This window comes from Passer montanus, unplaced genomic scaffold, assembly GCF_014805655.1.
Source record: "Passer montanus isolate IOZ18808 unplaced genomic scaffold, ASM1480565v1 scaffold37, whole genome shotgun sequence".
Taxonomy (NCBI): domain Eukaryota; kingdom Metazoa; phylum Chordata; class Aves; order Passeriformes; family Passeridae; genus Passer; species Passer montanus.
The window spans coordinates 6,105,840-6,125,214 of record NW_024368485.1 but is presented as its reverse complement, the minus strand read 5'-3'; the positions used below and the strand labels follow the sequence as shown (position 1 = coordinate 6,125,214).

Sequence of the window (19,375 nt, the reverse complement as noted above, 5' to 3'; positions counted from 1 at the left end):
TAATACTGGATAGAAGGTACAATTTTCCGTTCTTCCAGCTGCAGCTAAGCAAGAAAAAAGGGCAAATACACAGTAATGGCCAACAATACAGCCTGTGCAAACAGTTTTACTTTCACTTTACTGCCATCACCTACCATAAATCTGGATGTACCCACTGATACTTGGTTTCCCAGTGTAGTGTCTGTGATTCTTGCAGTATCCATCTCACTTTGACTTTTGGAGAGCCACCATTACAGAGTGTGGAAATAAGGAAGATGGACTAGCAGCACTTTCTGATTCAGGAAGCCATTTGAAACCCGATGCTGTGTAGTTAAAGTATTTATTTCTATTCTCTATTTATTAGAATTTGTGAGGTGTTTCTTGTCAGGACTGTGGGAGTAGGGGAAGCACAGGGTTTTTTACGGTTCTGTCAGAGCGTCAAAGAATAATTTTTATTCTCCCCAGTAATTGTGTACATTGAAAAATAAATACCTGGTAGTTTGGCTGCTTGTTGCTGCAATAGCAGTGCCTTGTGTGCTGCTCTGCCTTCTTTTTCACAGTGAGTAGTAGAAGAAGTATCATTCTGGGGAGATGTGTTATTAAATCACAGACACACTCATTGCTGAGAGCTTCCTGAGCTGTACATAAACTATCTTTGGCTCGAATTTTTTGGTCCTTTTTTTGTGTGTGTGGTTGGTTTTTTGTGGTTTTGTTGTTGTTGTTGTTTTTTGCAAGCACTGAAAAAAGGTGACAGAGCTGAAGGGCAGTTGTTCAACCACCTCTTTTCGTCAGGCGTCCCACAGTTGTACTTCTCCCACACACAGGACTGCTGCAAAATGGGACAGGAAGACAGGGCCTAGGAGCAAAAGACACAGAGAAGATAATTTAGAAAGAAAGTGGTGATGCTGGGTTGGAAGAAAAGTCAGTGACTCTGCATGTCCCTGCCCACACTTTTGCTGTGTCTCCTTCATGCCTTTGCCAGTTTAGACTGGCACTCACCTGTGGGTCTCAGGTCAGTGCTCATCACTTCATCAAGGCCTTAAATAAGCCCCCCCAAAATATGGAATTTTTAAAGGCCTTTTCTATAGAGTTAACTAAATGCCATCCTTTCCCTGATGTGCAAAGTTATAAAATATCTGTCTAGTATTTAGTCACATAGACATATGTGAAATTACACTAGAAATACTTCTCATCCAGTTGTTAAGGGCAGAGGCTGCTGAGATTGTGACCATTCACCCTGATAGGATAAAACTGTAAAATACCAATGCCAAGAAAAGTACAAATACTGACAGAGCTTTCGTTCATTGTTTATATTCTCTTCAGACACTTCTTCCCATGGCATCACCAAATCAGGATTCCCTCATCACCACAGAGTTGAGACAGCTCCAGCTCACCTCTCACTCTGCTCCTGTCTGAAATTCCAGCTGCAAGAGCAGCCCTTCCCTGCTTGAGTGAGTTGAACCCCTCAGCATTTGCTTCCATGGGATCCTGGTACTCCAACCCACATGACAAATCATATCCTCCTGCTTCCTGCTGACCTGCTCCAGCCCCTCGTAGTCCCCATTTTCCTCTCAGTGTCCTCCACTCCCTACATTGTAAATACTTGTTGGAGGGGAAGAGAAGCATAATTTCTTTTTTATGTTGGAAAGGAAATGAAGGCAAAGAGGGCTTTTTTTTTTTGTTCTTTTATAGTTGTTGTTATTATTAAGAGAGGGCTTGTTTAGGGTTTTTTTTTCAGTACAGACAAGTTCTAACCTGTACATGTGTGTGCTCTTAGGTACTCCTGAAAATAAAAAACACATTTGCATCACATATGCTAAAAATAAAAAGAAATTACATATCATAGAGGTTTTCTGATCCTGTTCAGTGCACAAATGCCAATATGGGGTTCTATCTTGCAATCCATTTTGATATTTACAACAGAACATAGCATATCATTTAATTTAAATTTGCAGCATGCTCAGTGTAATTAATGCTGTGCAGTGCCTAGAAAATCCTGATTTCTTAATGTGATACAATGCCTGCATGCTGAGAGCTTTTTTTTTCAAACTACTGTATCATTTTGGAGCATTAATGGGGAGGCACTGCCATTAAACAGGGAAAAAAGAGTCAAGGCCACTTGGTCTTTATGAAACTTCTGTGCAGCTCCCCAAAATATGATGCAAAGTACAGGTTTGTTTTAGAAGAGGGGGAGAGTCAGAGATTTAATTTTCCCTTGACACAGCATGATGCCTGAATAGCCAGACAGCTATTCCTAAATTATGTGCATTTCATTCCTAGGAGCTGTGAGCATTTTGAATGGGCTGTTGTTAAATACAGTACACAAGCATAAATACTCCAGGGAACAGCTAGCTGAAATTTTGGCATGAGCAGAAATCTGATGTAGTATCTGAGCATGTAATAATAATGCATATTGATTTGTTGGGAATGCTAGGAGAGGGGTTTGGTGTTCTGGGATGAGAACTGTTAAACTTGGGAACATCTTGTGTGAATATAATGTGCTGTGATGTTTGTATGCTGTGGGCTTGGCAGGGACAGAGAGGTTCACATGAAGCTTTAGACTTGGAGACTGGCAGAGTTCTCAGTTTTGGAACCAAACACAAAAAACTGAGTGCATGCAAATATATTTATATATAAATGAAGCCTGGAGAAATGGGAACCAGAAAGGGGATGTGTTTGGCAAGAAGGGATGTGACCAAATGCCCTTCAAGGTCAGCAGCTTTGCTGCCATGGCTTCCTTGAGCTTGGGTAAGAGTTTATGTGCTTTGGAGGGCAGCTCTGTGTTTGATTGGTATAAAAAGAAGAGAAAAGGGGGAAAAAAAACCCAAAAAACACCCCCCTATAATTTTGCAAGGTATCAGTTTCTACTGGACTGTACTATAAAAGCACTTCTTATAGACCTGTTGATAGCAAAACAAATTCTTCAAGTCCTCTGAATAAATCTGTTTCTATACATAATGCTTCAACTTCTCTGTTCTCATGTGACACCTGACAAGTCCACCTTAAGAGTAATTGGTCCTGCTTTGAACCTCTGCAAGCACAGTGGGAGGAGGGTGGGCACTTTATTGACTGGGATTGATTTGGGTAGGAAGCACATGAGACAGACTCGGTATGCGATGTCGCACCTGGGATACATCACACTCCTCAAGAACATCTGCAGGCCACCAGCAGGGCTCAAGAGGCTGTGAGGAAGCCCTCAAAGAACCCCATCCCACCAAGGGGGACCTCTCTGCGTGGTCACCTCGGAGAGAGGCACCAGCCAGGTCTAAGTTCATCAGCCAGGTGGGAATTTCAGGGGGTGCTGCCGTGGCTCTTGTGGTGGAAGCCATCCCAAGCCATCCCATGGACTGTCTCCACAGGCAGGAACCAAAGGGTTATCCCAATCAGGTTGGCCAGCATGTTGATCTCTTCACACTGTGGTGTCAGGACTCAAGAAGGGCTGTTGGGATGAGGGGCTGGGCATTTCCACACGTGGAACTGTGTTTTCCAGTGCTCTGGTTATTTGAGAGCGTTACAAGACAGAGGGCAGTGAAAGGATTTGTGAACCGGCTGCTTGGTTTGTGACAAAAAAAAGTGTCATTGATATTAATAGCTCTGAGCTCCAGCACAGACCTAAAAAAACCCAGGGAAATGGCAGAACAAAAGGAGACAGGAACAAGATGGCACTGAGGGGCTCCTCACCAGGGATGCTGATTAAGATGTGAGGTGGGGGCTGTCCCGCCGTGTGCGGGTTTGGCTGGGGAAATCTCCCTCCTCCCACTGTCTCGCCTCCCTCATCCATAATGAGGGAAGGAATAACTTTGCAGCACACTTTGCATTGGCATTGCATGCTAACTTCATTACTGTTTGCAACAGCCTGTGCAATCCTCAGAGGAAAGGAATAATAACAAAGAAAAAAAATTATAATTACCAAGCACATAGTTTTCATCTATAATCTTCATTTCAGAATTCACTCTTCCTGATGTCAATATTTTATAATGGAAGAATGAGATATGCTAAGTTTCTGTTTGATGGAAGTAAATTCAGATTTAATATTGCCGAGGAGCTGAATTTTTAATAGAGCAGAGCAGTTTGCAGCCATTGCAGCCCCTGCTTGCAGCTCCTGCTGCTCCTTTGTACCGGCTCAGCGACATTCCCATGACCAGGCAGGGAAATGGGAAGAAGCTGCTCTGGATCTGCAGTGGGTGACAGTACTTTGTCACTTAGCTCTGTCACGATAATTGGGAGTGTCACACAATGAAGCAATATGACACACCCCCAGTAAATGAAGAGTTTTCAAAGTGATGTACGGCCCCTGTCAGCTGCCAAAGCTTTTGTTTGCTCACGGAGCCAGGCGGCATTTCCAGGAGGAAAACCACACTGGAGAGGCACCCTTGGAAAGTTTGCTGGGAATTGATTTCCTCTGTGTTTTTGTGAAATGGAATAGATCCTATGAACAGGAGAATACCCCCTTTTATCACACACTCCCAGCTTCCAACCTGCTGAGGACTTTCCACAAACTCTTTAGGAATTTACCTCTTTTTGTTAAATTGGGTTGGATCTCATTAATAAAAGAATGGTATAATGGAAAAGAGTTTCTAAAATTATACTGTAACCTAGAATTGCAGGATTCAGCTTTCTCTGCCTGAAGAAAAAAATTCTGAAGCATTAAACTTACTTTATCAAGCATTGCACCTGACATGCTCTCATAAATTTTACATACATTTTAACTTATTTTAATATTATGCAGGCTTGGTTTAAAATATTCCCATGAAGTACCTAAAATGAAGCTGCTCAGCCATAAATTAGAGCTAAAAAAATACTTGTCCGTTCCCCCCCCACCCCACTCCATCAATATTTCTTTACTTAAAATCATGTGTTGTATGTAAGTTAAATTTTCCCTTGCTGAGATACTTTGTATATCTTAATAGGAACTACCACAGGCCCAGGGAGCTGTATTTCTGTAGGGTTACATTTACTTTTTTTTTTTTTTTCTTTTCTTTTTTAGAGGTGTAGTGTCTAAAAGCAGCCAGCAGTAACCCTTTGCATGCCACAGTGCAGTTAGGGCCAGGGCCCACAATTAAACATGAGGCCAAATATATGTGTGTGTGTGTGTGTGTGTGCATGTGTGTGTGTGTATCTGTATGAATTTCTGTGTGTGTGTGTATATGTAGATATAAATACACATTTATATCACAGAATGGTTTGGGTCGGAAGGAACCTTAAAGCTCATCTCAAGCTTCCACTGTCCCAGGTTGCTCCAAGCCCTGTCCAGCCTGGCCTTGGACACTTCCAGGGATGGCAGCCACAGCTCCTCTGGGCAACCTCTGCCAGGCCTCACCACCCTCACAGAGAAGATTTTTTTCCTAATAGCCAATTTAAACCTCCTGTCCATTTGAAGCCATTCCCCCTTGTCCTGTCACTCCAGACCCTTGGAAATGGTCTCTCTCCATGTTCCATTGCAGGTACTTCAAGCTTCCACTGTCCCAGGTTGCTCCAAGCCCTGTCCAGCCTGGCCTTGGACACTTCCAGGGATGGCAGCCACAGCTCCTCTGGGCAACCTCTGCCAGGCCTCACCACCCTCACAGAGAAGATTTTTTTCCTAATAGCCAATTTAAACCTCCTCTCCATTTGAAGCCATTCCCCCTTGTCCTGTCACTCCAGGCCCTTGGAAATGGTCTCTCTCCATGTTCTGTTGCAGGTACTGGAAGGCCGCAATTAGGTGACTCCAGAGCCTTCTCTTTTCCAGGCTGGACAACCCCAATTCTCTCAGCCTTTCTTCACTGGGGTGCTCTAACCATCTTGCTGGCCTCCACGTGTATATGAATTAAGTTTTCCCCCAGGAGCAGCCCTGTAGTAGCCTCACTGCTTGGATGGGGACGATGGAAGCTTCCCAGTGTGACAGCCCCAGGCTGCCCCTCCTCCTGCCAAGGTCCCCGTGCAGCAGGTACATCCCTCACAAAGCTCCATTTGTGCCCCGATTTCTGAGGCTATTTCAAAGCCCGGGCTAAATTACACAAACATTTGGCTATAGACATAACAGGCCTGTTCTGCAGCGCTGTCAGCTCCTTGCCTCCCAGCCCTGCATGTGTCTGTCAGGCCATACTTGGGCAGCGCCGCAGCGCGCGCCGCGTCCCAGACACTGGAGTGATTATGTCTGGATGCTCCTTATCTGATGGAAAAGCCGGCAGTGCTGCACATCTGTGCTCCGAGGCTCCGCTGCTGCAGTGCCACGCCAGTATTTATTTTGCTTCTGCAAGTTAGTTTTCCTTGAGAAGCAGCAGGGGCCTTCTTCAATGAAGTGAAAAATGTGTATTGTATAAAGGTCTGTGGAGGGTGTGCACCATAGTTCAGTGGGCAAATGTGAACCCAGGGGATGACATTTCATTTAAACATTTGGTTTACATCTTTACATGCCAAAAATATTAATGTCTTGACTTTAACAAACCAAATCCAGCACTTTTTTCTTTTTCCCCTAAATGAAGTAATTATAGCCAAAACACTCTGTGGGTGTTTGTTCTTCCTTCTCAAAGGTGGAGTTTCACACACGAACATTTGGTTTCGGGACTGGAATTGTCAGTAGCTGCTCGCTTGACACTTCCCCGTTGGTTTGTGTTGGAAACCACCAGGAGTTTCTTTCCGTGTGTTTATTGTGTTACCCTCAGCCCTTTGATCGGGACATCTTGGATAACAGCAAAGTCTAGCTCAGCGCCTGTTCGCTATTTAAAAAAAGTGAAGAATATGGTTTCTATCAAAGGATCTACAAAGACAGTTAATGTAATTGAGAAGCAGAAGGGCATTTATGGAAGTGCGTCTGAATGTCCTCTTCACATGTAATTGCATCAGGAATTCTACATTAACATGCAAGTGCTGTCCAAAGGGAGAGGAAAAAAAAAAGCTTATTTTTAGGTAGAAGCCCTCAGTGGGCAGTAAATTACCCATAATCTCCCCCAAACTAGCAATTAGCCCTGTTTGCTGACTACCTGAATTGTTTCACAGTAGTTCAGCACAGTCTTACCAGTTATCACCATACTTATAATCAGAGATTCCGTGAATGATTCCCGCAGCTCCACATACTGCCTGCCTAAGGTCAGCCGTAATAACAAATACATTTTATTTGCTTCTTTTGGCCCTTTGGAGCTGTTTTCTCAGGCTGCAATATGTGAGGAGAGCTGGTGCTGCCCTGCTGCTCAAATGGCAAGAATGTGAACAGAGAAAGCAATTCAGAGGGGTAGGTGTGCTTTGGTATTAATTAATATTCATCTGCTTGTGTTATTTGTTATTTATTCCCTTATAGCAGCCAGTCCTGCTCAGAGAGGGTGAACTTGCTCCCCACTGCTGGGCTTTGCTCTTCACGAGTTCTGACACTGAAAGACATTTTTCAACACAAGCCTGCAAATGCTGAGTGGAAAACTGGAAAGTATGGAAACAAAAACCTATGGAATTTTTTTTCCTTAAGGCGGCTGAGCAGTTTTCATATCCCCAAATACCCATGCTTTGCCAAAATAGTAACTGAGCTTGGAAAACAGTAGCTACGTTGCCAGCTTTAGCAGTGGAAACAATCATGGGCCTACACACGCACACAAATACAAGCACACACATCCTAGGAGCAGCATCAGGCTTAAAGAAAGAAAACCAAGGGGAGATGGAGCTGATTAAGTATTTGAAACAGAAAACAGGAATGTTTGGACCCTGAGCATTAAAGTATGGTGCACACCTTTGTGACTAATGCTTTAATTTGCATATTATTTATCAGGCAAAATCCAAATAAATCAACACAGTGGCACAATTTAAAGCCCATTTTCAGTTCTGGTTCTGTGTCAATTACAGAGACATGGAGCTGTATTCCTGCCTCTGATCTGATGGACTAGATCTGAGGAATGAAGGAGATGGAACAGGAACTCATGCTGAAGAGGAACAACTAAAGAGTGATTCTCCTTCGCAAGCGCACTCTAGAAGCAGAAAATGGAAAATTGCCTTTGCCTGGCTCTGTTTAAAGTGTTTCAGCTTCTTGTTTCATAATCAGGAACATCAGCTCTGTGAGAAAACTGTCTACAAAGCTACCACTACCAGCTTCACACCAGTTCTTCAAAAGGAGGTTTTTTCCAGGAAAAAAAACCAAAACCTTGGGGTTGAACATTTTCCACCCTTACCACTCAGGCCTTGACTAAGGAAAGTACAAATAAACTGATCCTGAATTAAAGTCATCCTCATTATGAGCACATACCTGGCCAAGGCAGGCAAAAGCAGATTGATGACCCAACAAAGTTCACCTTGTTTTCTGAGCTGAAAGCTCACGCTGTTCCCTGGCAGAACAGGCATGTCAGGCTTGCAATAACCACTTGCTACCTTGCTTCAGTCAGCATTAAACCCAGCACAATATTAACATCTTGGGGAAAATCCAGCTGGAAATGGCTTTCTGGGGGGAAAAAAGGAAAGGGAGGTGACTGCATAGCACGCCCTCTGTTTGTTTACTTATCGATTTCACTGTAATTTTAAAGAACTTGAAATTTCTCCTCTCACCTGAAAATGTTTTATTTCCAATGTTTTCTGTTAAAATGCAGAGCTGAATTCCTGTCCAGAAAGAAGTGGCAAAGAACAGCAGTGCATCACCTGAAGGTAAATAAATCACCTGGTTTGGCAGAGGTTGGTCTTTCTGTCTGGTTTTACTTTGCAGGAGCTGCTTGTGGGCACATCTTCCTGTGCCCAGTGCAGCGAGTGGCACTCCTGGGACAGAGCCATTGCTCCTGTGGCACCTGAATGGTCAGAGCATCCCCAAACTGGGATTCAGAGCAGCCCCACTGACTTGGATGTGGAGCAATTGTGTTTGTGCCTCAGGGGGATGAAGCTGTCACACAAGAGCTGTACTTCAAAAATTTGCTTTAAAAGTTTATAATTTGCTCTGACCATTTTTCTTATTTTTCTTTTCTGAAGCACTGGTAAGGTTTGATGATGCTCCCCAATGATGCACAGCATGAGTGCCCTGAAATGCATCTCCTCTGGGTGGGTGTACCCTTTACTGACAATTCACCCAGGAAGCTCACTGGGCACAGAGCACCTCCAGAGTATTTCTGGAAAGAAAGCAAATGATCCAGGGTCTGGACACTGGGCTCTTAAATTACCAAAATATTTATCACTTAATCTGAAAAACACTTTGCCAAAAACCTGGGCTATGGCGAGGGCATTTGGCACTGGACTCATTTCTGATGAAGTTCTAGGAGGAGCAGGCTGTAGGTTTGTGTTCAGTGATGCTTCAGTGTAACGCCCTGGCCAGTTCCATCCTGGCCCGCAGCTGCTGGGATCAGGCTCTGCCAAATTCCTGTCACCTTGGGCTTCATTAGCATGAAAACAGAGCCCTCTTGGCTTTGTGTCTCACTGGAAAACCAACCACCCAGCCCTCCCTTTGGCCAGAGGACTGGGGCTGCCTCACGCACTCGACTTTAAAAGGACGTGGACAGCAGTTCATTACGTTCATTTTTTTTTTACTACCGCTCTTAAAAAGTTACCAGAGTGAAGGTTCCTGTTTACAGTGGTGGCAAGGAGCTCACGTAACTGCTCATAAAGGGCCCATGAGCAGTGGCAGATGAAGGACTCAGCAGACTGAGTAAATATTTTATAGTTGAGCCCTTAAATAAGGATTCTGCATTTTGGAAGAATAAAGTCCTGCACTGCTATATGAAATATTTCCTGTGCATTTCAGCGGGCCAGGGGTTGCATTTGCTACCTCCAGCCATTCTAACAGTGAATTAACCAGAACACTTAAAATGTTTGCAGAGAGAAGTTCTGAACAAATAACACAACTTAAATGGAGAAACTTCCCTAAGTCACATCCATTCAACCAGGGAAAAGAACCAGCCCCTGTAAGCACAACCCCTCTTGTCTGCTTCACAAGTACCATGTCTCAGAGGCAGGAAAAGTTATCCTCCCTCCACAAAAGACTTTGGGAATAATTATGTCTAATGGAAAAAAAAAATCACAAGATGTCCAAAAAATGGACAAGGTGAATGGAAAGGGATGGGAAATTTGTTAAAGTCCTAATTTGTTAGAAATTATTCCACTTTTTTCAAACACTTTTTGGTTGGCAACACTCATTTGATAAGGCTAAAAGTACCCTGCATGTTTTTCAAGCCACATGCAATGATTATTATATGTAATCTTTAAATTTCTGACTCGCCCATCAATGAAAATCCACATTAAACTCCAAGTACAGTGGACTAACACCAGGAGCAGACTAGCTTCAGCCAGGATCAGACACTGCATTTAAAACTGAGGCTTCATGACAGATTTTGAGACTCACCCCAGTTTTATTTACCCCAAGCAGCTTCCCTCTTTGGAGAGCATGAGGAGGATTTCACCTCCTTTGGAATTCTGGGGTAAACTGTCCTTGTACAAAATTTGTTCAGGGTCGAGTTTTAGGCAATATTTTGTGCTGCAATAACCACATCATGACAGACAACCTTTTCATCAGATAAGGAAAAAAATCCTCTTCTCCAGGTCAGTACGAGAAAGAAACATGACAAGCTATAAATACAGAGCCCAGAGGTGTGAAAGCTCCTGCATTAAATGCGGTCATTGGCCATGTTTAAATTTTTTCCCAAACATTTCAGGTGTTAAGACAGAGAAGCAAATACATAGATGGGGGAATGGCAGCAGTGAAGGCAGGTTCTCACTGGTAATGATCCTCACAATTTCTGTCCATTTTTTCAGACAGTTATTTAAAAATATGTAACTGATTAGAGGGATTGAGTTGGGAAATGAGGTACATGGGTGACCTCAGGTTTCAAGGTGGAAAAAGCGAGGAACTGAGGAAAAAGCTTGGCTGACCACATTCCCTTTTCCCAGAATGGGCTGAGGAAGATTTTCAGGTGACAGTTGGAACATTTTAATCCATGGTACCAAAAGAAAAGCCCTGGTCACCAAGCAACTGAATTCAGACATGTAAATTATACAGTTGATTTCCAGAGGTGGGCAAATGCCCCACAGTGCCCAGCAAAGTCCCAGAGAGATGAGTGGTGAAAGGAGAAAAGGATAAACGTCCACATGGTGGTCTCAGGTGTGTTTATTCACTTAAGCAGTGATATTTTAAATCCTGTCTCCAGTGGACAAGCCTTGCAGTGAGAGTGGTGAGGTCTATGTGCACATGATGGTTGGGTGAAAAAATTGTAAATGGCTGTCAGAAATTACCATCTGCATTTTTAGGAAAAAAATCTGTACCCACATTTGGAAATGGTGAGGATTTGCCAAAGGTTACCATTGGTTAGAAAGAGTTTTTGAAACTCTGTCTTTCAAGCTGGGCTTAAACTCAGAGATTTTCACAGAATGGAGCTGGATGTTTGTTTAAGTGGCAAGAATCTGGAGGCTCATCCAGCACTGGCTTGGTAAAGTCATGCCCTGGTCAGTGCAGCCCAGGGATGGTCCTGATAAGGCAAGAAAGGAAAGGATGTGAAATAAGAAATGCTAATCTGAGGAGTTTTGCTTACTGACCTTGTCAGAAAACAACACTGAGTATATGCAGCACAAACGTCTATCCAAAAGAAATACTAAAGGATACTTTTCTCCTAAACAAAATGAACTCATTAAAATTAACTCAGTAGTTCTATTTCTTGACCCAAGAAACAAAATTCCTTATATATTTTTTTTTTCCTGAGTTGTGCATTTTTTGGGGGCTGGAACTGGACAATTGTCAAGGTTCCCATCCCAAACCATTCTATGATTGTATGAAAACAAGTTTTCAGTTTGTTGGTTCCCCAAGCCCTTCACTCTGAGGGCTCTGGAGGTGCCAGGGATCCTCCTGAGCTCTGAGCAGTTCTACAAACACTGCACAATGGTCACTCACCACAAATCCCACACTTAATGAGCCTCCAGGTTGGCCTGTTCCAGTGAAAAAATGGCACCACCCCAATTTTAAGATGACAGCACCACAGCAAAGCTTGAGTTCCCAGCCCAAGTGGTAGAGTTAGAGTATTATGAAAATATATGCATTTTGAAGTGCTGTGAATTATACCAAATAATCCTGACTATGTCTTTTGCTCTACTAATGAATCAAAGCAGAGCTTTCCACATTATCTGCAATCACCATGGAGAAAATGGGCCTCGGTGTACATGGTTTCTGTATAAATAGTGCATCTCCAGCACATTCTGAAGGTAAGTAGTGTCTGATTGCATAATAATAACAATAATAAAGAGAGAGCTGTCCAGCCTGCACATGGGCCAATTAAAGGATCAAGTGCATGGGGCTGCAGCACTCCTGGCAGGGGAGCAGTTGCCAGGGAGGTGCCTGGCCCAGCAGTGCCCTCACCTCCATCCTGCACTCCCACCACAGCAAACTGTGCCATTCAGAGAGCTTTGTCCCTGAATCCCTGCATGGAAGCAGGGGGACAGCACAGTGTCCACTATTTTAGCAAAATCATGGAAGTTGTGACTGCAGCAAAGGCAAAACTCACCAGTGAAGCTCCAGTGCCTGTTTCACACTGTGCCTTAGAGCTGTGCTGGGCAGGATTTCTCCAGCTGCAGGGACCAGACTCAAACCCCACTGTGTGCCACAGCTATGCCTGAGAGTGCATGGAAAGCTGGAGGAATGTACTTTATGGGGTGGCTGGATCATATGTTTATGGCCTGAAAGAGGAGATCCCAACCCAAACCACTTTGTTGGTCTCTGATGGTGAGAGGCTGAATATGAACATGATATAATTCATGCTGGGGCATGGGTATGAAAAGAGAACGTGCAGGCTTTGCCTGGGACAGCCCACAGCCTCAGTAGCTGCCTTGCCATTAATTATGGGTAATGGGCTAATAAACACCTTCACATGCAGTGCACTGCACGTTCAGCCTGTAGGAGCCCCCTTGGAGAGATGAGGCAGAAGAACTGCATGTAAAACCCTGGATGCTGGAATTCTGCATTGCTGACAACATTAGCAATAAAGTTGTAGGGGACCAAGCGTTCTGGATGCCTGCAGACAATAATTCACCCCTAAAAGGAGCTTTTGAGAGTTGACAGCAATTGATGGGCTATTTTCTGCACCTTCTGCACACAAGTGGGTGGTTGTGACCCAACTGGTGTGGTGGGAAGGGCTCTTCTGCTGGAGCCAGGTGGCTGGAAACAAAACCTGCACTGGGGTTCCATGGGCACATCCCAGCCTGGCCACAGGAATCACTAATGCACTGCTCCAGGGGCCTGTTCTGTGGGATAATGGTACTGGCACTTCAGGAACTGAAGCTGTTCCTCAAGGAACAGCCACTTCCTTTCCTCTCCTCTCAGCTCTGCAGAAGAGCAAAAGTTCCTGGTTCAGGCCTTGGAAATAATGATTAAATTATTTCCCATCCCATTAAAAGCTCCCCAAAACAGGACGAGGTATTCTCATATGTGATTGGAAAATATGATAGGCAAACACAGCCTGCCTGGACAGACCCCTCCTGTGGAAGAGCCATGGGAAAGGCTCCTGGGTCACAGGAGAGCTGGGAATTCAACAGGAAGCAGCCTCCTGGGATGCTAGGAAAAACCCTAATCAGCCAAAATGCAGCTAAAGACACTGAGCACACTGAAAAGGGTTTTTGCAGGTGGTTCTGCAGGGTTTTCCTTGTCCTCCCAATAGAACCAGGCCCAGCAGGAGAAGCTGCTTCAAAGAGCAGAAGGAAAGCAGCAGCTCCAGGCTCAGGGTGAGTGTGGGCTGCCTCAGGCTCAAACCCAAGCTGTTTGTGCTGGAAGGAGCTCAGGTTCAATCCATCAGTGCCTCACCTTGCTGGGCACACAGCTCTTCATTTGGAAACCTAAATATAGAACCAGGGCCCAGCTTCAGATAATCAGAATTTTACCCTCTCTACAAACACCTTCCAAAACACAAGTTACCATGCTGGAACCAATTGTTGTGTTTGTTTTTTTTTTTTTTTTTGTTTAACCCCAATTTCAATGAATTGACTGAAAAGTTTCTCAGTACCTTTGCCATTAATTAAAAAAATAAACATCTTGTGACCCTTTCCTAAGGAAAAACCTAGCGGATGTAGCTCCCCTGCCCTGGACACACTTAGATTTAGCTTGGTTCACTCCCAAAGGCCATGATCCAACCAGATATTCAGACACCTGTATAACTTCAACACTTTTCTAAGGACTGCTCTGAACTCTGGCAAAAGTAGGGAAAATAAATTTTGTTAAAGCACTACTTTATTTTTTTCAAATCTGATTTTTCTAGAATCTTGACTGCAATGCATCACTTCAAGTATTTCCTTCCTCATGCAGAATATTTGAATATTAAGCCAGATATTTTTATATTTCCACAAATTAAATGCACCATGGCTGAAGGTTTGACAGAAGCTCTAATTTGCACATAAAAAGGTAGAATGATTTCAGTTTTGACAGCACAGGCTTTTGATTTGTTAATAAAGGCAATTCTTTCTCAATTGTGAACATACTTCCCAAATAAGACAATGGAGTTTGTAGCAAATAAAAAAAACCAAAACATCTTCCTGGTGTGGAGAATAAACTTTTGATCCGAAGTTAGTGTAGAAATTCAGATTTTATAAAAATAAAAGAATGAAACTCACATTCAAGCTTTAGCTGTACCAGAGCAGGGATCAGAGGAAGATCCATGTTCCTGCCACTTTCTCTGTACCTGCTGCTGGAAACATAAACTACCTTCAGTATCTTTGGATGAAATTCATTGCTAGAAAGTACCTGTGAACAGGGGGAAGTAGTTTTGGGGTTGGGGAGATGAGACAGATGTGTGGAAATGGTTTAGGTGAAAATTACCACGGATTTCCCTGGCCGTGTTCTAATCAAATGCAGCCTAAGGACACCAGGATTTCAGACTCTGGTGACAAAACCCAAGCACCACCAAACCAAGAGACAACCGAGGCTAAGAGACAAGAGGTCACACCTTCAGAGTGGCCCCTCTGTGCCCATGTCAAAGCCTTCTCTTCCCCTGAGACACCACAGAGGAGGAGAGAGGGTAGAACCCCAAAGCAGTCTGGGCAGAGCCAGCCATGCTTAGGCACGGAAAAAAAATAAAATTTGGATTTGTGAGCTGAGATCAAACTATTCTAAACTTTTCCCTGTGTGACAGCCAGAAGTGTCAGGATGGAAGCAAAGTTGAAAGTGCCCAGGCTCTGTTTGAGGATATAAAAGGGTAACAAGGCCCCTGCCCACGGGCCTGCCAAGGGCTCGGCTTTTACAAGCTTGGCACGGACTTTGGCCTGGCAGCAGAAGTTGAGTGAAGCTTCTGCAGGAGGTGGGGAACGAGTCCAAAGAGCCTGAGGCACAAACCAGCCAGTGCTGGTGTCACTTTGGGGTGCACATAACCCAGACCCCAGCCACGAGGGCTCCCGGGTGCCACCTGGGCACGGGCAGAGGGAGGAGCCAGCACAGCTCCCACATCCTGGGAAACCCTTCCATGGAGCCCTGGCAGGCGCTGGGCAGCCTTGGAGCCCCGGGCACAGCGGGCACTCGGCAGTGCCTGGCAGCAGCACCTCCTGCTCCCGTGCACCCTGGAGCACCCCGGGCCCGACACAACCTGCTGCCATCACTGTCGCGTGTGGCACTTGGCACAGCGCTCCGAGGCACCGGCCCATTTAATGCAAAATCTCCTGATTTCTGTTCATTCAAAGCTTTTGTGAAAGACATTTTTGTTTTCCAAACAGTGTCCCCTTCTGCTTTTCTTTGCTTGCATCTCACCACAGTTGCCTCCTAATCCAGTGTTGGTGAAACAAGGCTGAAGGTATTTTGGTCATGTTTTCACACTCCTGATGTACACTTGCCTTGTCTCCTTCCACTTTCCTTCTGACTACACTCTGCTTCACAAATGCAGCCATCTGGCACAACATCGCAGTTTTTTTCTGTCGACACCTGAGTAATCAGAGCCCTTTTTTCTTTCTTTTTGTTTTCATTTTTTAAATAAAGCAAGTGCTTCCAACTCCAGTGCCCAGGCTTATAACAGGCAAGCCATTAATAAAAATATCCCATTAATAAAAAGCAGCAGAAGTGGGAGGTCACTGGTACTAATGCTAGAAAACATTTAGGGTGAGATGAGAGAAAAAAATTAGCACCCAGCATTTTCCAGCTTTAAGAGCACTCCTTAGGAAACAGACTGCTTCTATACTTTGTTTGTGTGAAACACACCTATAAAATATCCATGGCAAAGCTGTGGCCCCAAAAATTCAGATGAGTCTCACCACACATTGCTGCAGGGCCAAAGCTGCATCCCAAGAGTTTCTTGTCTCAAAGGACCCTTCTAAGAATCACTCTCTCATGCCACACTCACCTTTCCTGTGGCAGAAATAAATTTGATAACATTAATTTGATCTCCAGCGGGCTGCCATCTCCTCCACACATCTGATCCCACCCCTGAACTCTGAAGTAAAGGATGGCCACCACCCCACAAGCCCCAGTGATGTGGACACCCTGCACAGAGGTCTATGGGCAATGGAGCAGCTGTGCCACAGGGAACTCCCAAATCTCACCCTTGGGCACTGGGACAAAACACAGGGGCTGCCTCTGCTCCTTCCCCAGAGACAGCTCTGTCTGCAGCTCCTCCTTCCATGCAGCAGAAATTGGGTTCTGCCAGCTCCACATGGGCAGGGTGGGGACAAGGGGCAGGGCTGCAGTGGCTGCCCTGTGTCACCCCTGGCCATTCCAACACAAAGCAGCCATGGCTGCACCTGGAACACATCTCCATAGGCCCCATCATTCCCACTGTCCCAAAGCACAGGCATCAACAGTGGAATTTCTGCTCTCAATACCAATTGGGAAGTGCCATGGATAATGTGCCAGTACAAGTCAGTAATGTGTGACTCTACAGACTGAGCCTGCTGTGAAATCCCTGCTCTTCTTCCCATTTGTTCCAAACAGAGCTTCCCAACAGACTCTCACCAGGCACAGCCACACTGGGCGTTAGTGCCACAGCAGCTCAGGGACTCTGCTTTGCTGGGTGAGCAAAGAAGATTTTCTGATGGTAGGAGCAGCCTCTTCCCTCTGTGAGCAGCCAGCAGGAGCCACAGCATCCTTCTGGGATGGATTTACACCATACAGAGATGCCAAATGGGAGGGAAGAAGTTTGACATAAAAAGCTCAATTAGACCCCATCAGGACCTGAATGCAGGCTCAGACCCAGGGTAGGACAATCTGGATTTGGTGAGAAATACCTGTTTTTCAAGATGCAGCCACCTGGTAGATTCCCTTCTTCTCTTTCAACCTGGAAAGAGAGATGGAGCGGTTGATGGGTGAACAGAAAGGCTGTGCAAATTAGAAGCTCTGTGGAAAGTTTCTGTGCAAATAACAGTTTAACACTAAGAAGTTAGGTTAAAATGGTTTCAAAGTCTAAAATTAGTTACATTTAAAACTAACAGCATATGCTTTTATTGTCTCTGATCTAAAATATAATCCCAGGAGGCTGTGAAAAGCATGCAAATTACAGAAAGCTAATTTGCTCCAACAGCGACACCTCCCATGTAGTTGGGAGGTCTATTAGACCCAGTGTACTCTCCATTATTTGCATATTAATAGCACCTGCTGAAATACTTTGGGATTTACTTTTCCTGCCAGCAGAGGGACGAAACAAACAAAAAATTTATATAAAATTCCTTTCATACAGATTTGATGAACAATAAACTATTCAGACAGTGCAAAGAATGCCAAATTATTGAGAGGCAATGGGGTAGGATTGCAATGCCATCTGTGATTTTCAGAGAAACTGGACTGCAAGTCTGCTTCAGAAAAAGAAAAGAAATATCCCAAACCAAAAAAACCCCAAACAACAACCAAAAAACCCCATCTCTGGAAAGTGCTGGGTAATTTGAAATCGCTCACTTGGCTCAAGTCCGAAGAATGGAAAAGTTGAACTAAAGAAATCCAGACACTGCAGCAAGAAAAAATGAAAAACATGACAAAAAAAATCCTACACGTCCGCAAGCCCCGAAAGCAGAACCCCCCAAAGTGGACCTTGATTAAAAATCTACAAAACCCCAGGCTTTGATATTAGCCAGGCCTGCAAGGCCCAGTCTCCTGCACATAAAACAAAAAATAAATTAAAACCAGCTACAGTCTGAGATTTACTTAACAAGCCAAGTTCCAGCCTCTGCTCATGACCACTGCTTCCCCTCCTGGGCCCCGAGCTATAAAAAAAGCCCCTTGTATATTCCTATAGCTCATCTTCCTCAGGGTGAGGGCGAGAGCAGCTTCCTCTGCACAGTAGCACATGGAAAAATCTCCTTTAGCAGCGCCGGGCCGGGATGGAGCCGCGGGCGGGATGTGCAGCGCGCGCCTCTCCCTGCCGAGCGCGTTTGGGAAACCGACCAGGGACACCGCGACATTCCCAGCGCCTCTTTTTCCAAACAGGCTGGTGGTGTTCCTAAAGAAGCACCAGCCATGTGCTCATGTACCCCTCAAGGGCTACAAGGGGCCTGTGTTTCTCTGTGTTCCCTGGGCTTTAATTCTGATTATGCACCCTCTTTTGAACAGGCATGGAAGGGCCCACCAGAGTTACTCACTGCTGGTGTGTCAAATTCCTGAAGCATTTTAACTACCATCATATTCCCAAACCAAGGAGGCAATTGACTTTAAGTTAAAATGTTTAAATTGTCCTCTACACATTAAAAAAAGTAGTGAAAGAGCATTTCATGCAGAACAACAAAGCAGGGAAAAGTGTAGCAGCACAGCCGCTGACTCCATCCTTGGCACTGTTACCTGTGCCAGGGGAGTGGAGAAAAGCAGGGAAATACATTATTATTGGGGAATACATCATTTTTGGGGAATACATTATTATTGGGGAATACATCATTATTAGGGAATACATTATTATTGGCCTCTGCTCACCACAGACAGAGCCCTGTGTGTCTTTGGTCTCTGCACAGCCAAGTGAGACTTCTGAAAAACTTGCTCAGTGTCAGTGCTAATTACTGGAGGAGGCAATCAAACATTCCAGCAACAGGGACCCCTGAAATGCTGCAGACAGGCAGCTCCCACCATGGCCCTCAACAAATGCTAATTCTCATTAATGCCCACGGAACGCTGCAGCACTGGCTGGGATCACCATTAGCTGGGAGCTAATTAGCAGAAAGTTGTAGGACTGGTTAAAGTTGCAGGATGGCAACCAGATGCAAACCAGAGATGCGCTGCTGGTGGTAATTTCCAGCACATTTTTTGTGTAGAAGGAGCCTCTAAATAGCTGGGAGGGAAAGGAGTGGCCAGAATGGTTCCTGGGAATCCTCAGCGGTTCAGGGCACAGAGATCCAGCTCCAAACTGTTACAAACTGAGGCCACAAGCTGCACTTTGGAACCCCCAGCAGATTCCTGTGTTTGGAGAGGTGAGGCATTGACAGGGATCTATCCTCTCTTAGCCAGGAGCAGATCCTGCCCTGGGATACAGCAGAGCCTGGAGATATGTGCTGGTACTGCCTGGCATGTGCATGGCTAAAAATGCCCTGTGCTGCC

At 44.8% G+C, this 19,375-nt stretch overlaps 1 long non-coding RNA gene across 2 annotated transcripts in view; it reads right to left on the bottom strand.

The window, feature by feature from the left end:
• Window positions 1-90: 90 nt before the first annotated feature.
• Window positions 91-19,375, bottom strand: part of LOC120506061 — a 322,322-nt gene continuing 303,037 nt past the window's right edge. Inside the window, exons 5-6 of one of the 2 annotated variants that reach the window (XR_005628422.1) lie at window positions 17,089-17,138; window positions 91-835 (exon numbers count right to left, since the gene is read on the bottom strand). This is a non-coding gene — a long non-coding RNA (uncharacterized LOC120506061). Of the gene's footprint in view, window positions 836-14,404; window positions 14,571-17,088; window positions 17,139-19,375 lie in introns of those variants that run through there. The other variant, XR_005628421.1, reaches the window with a different exon arrangement.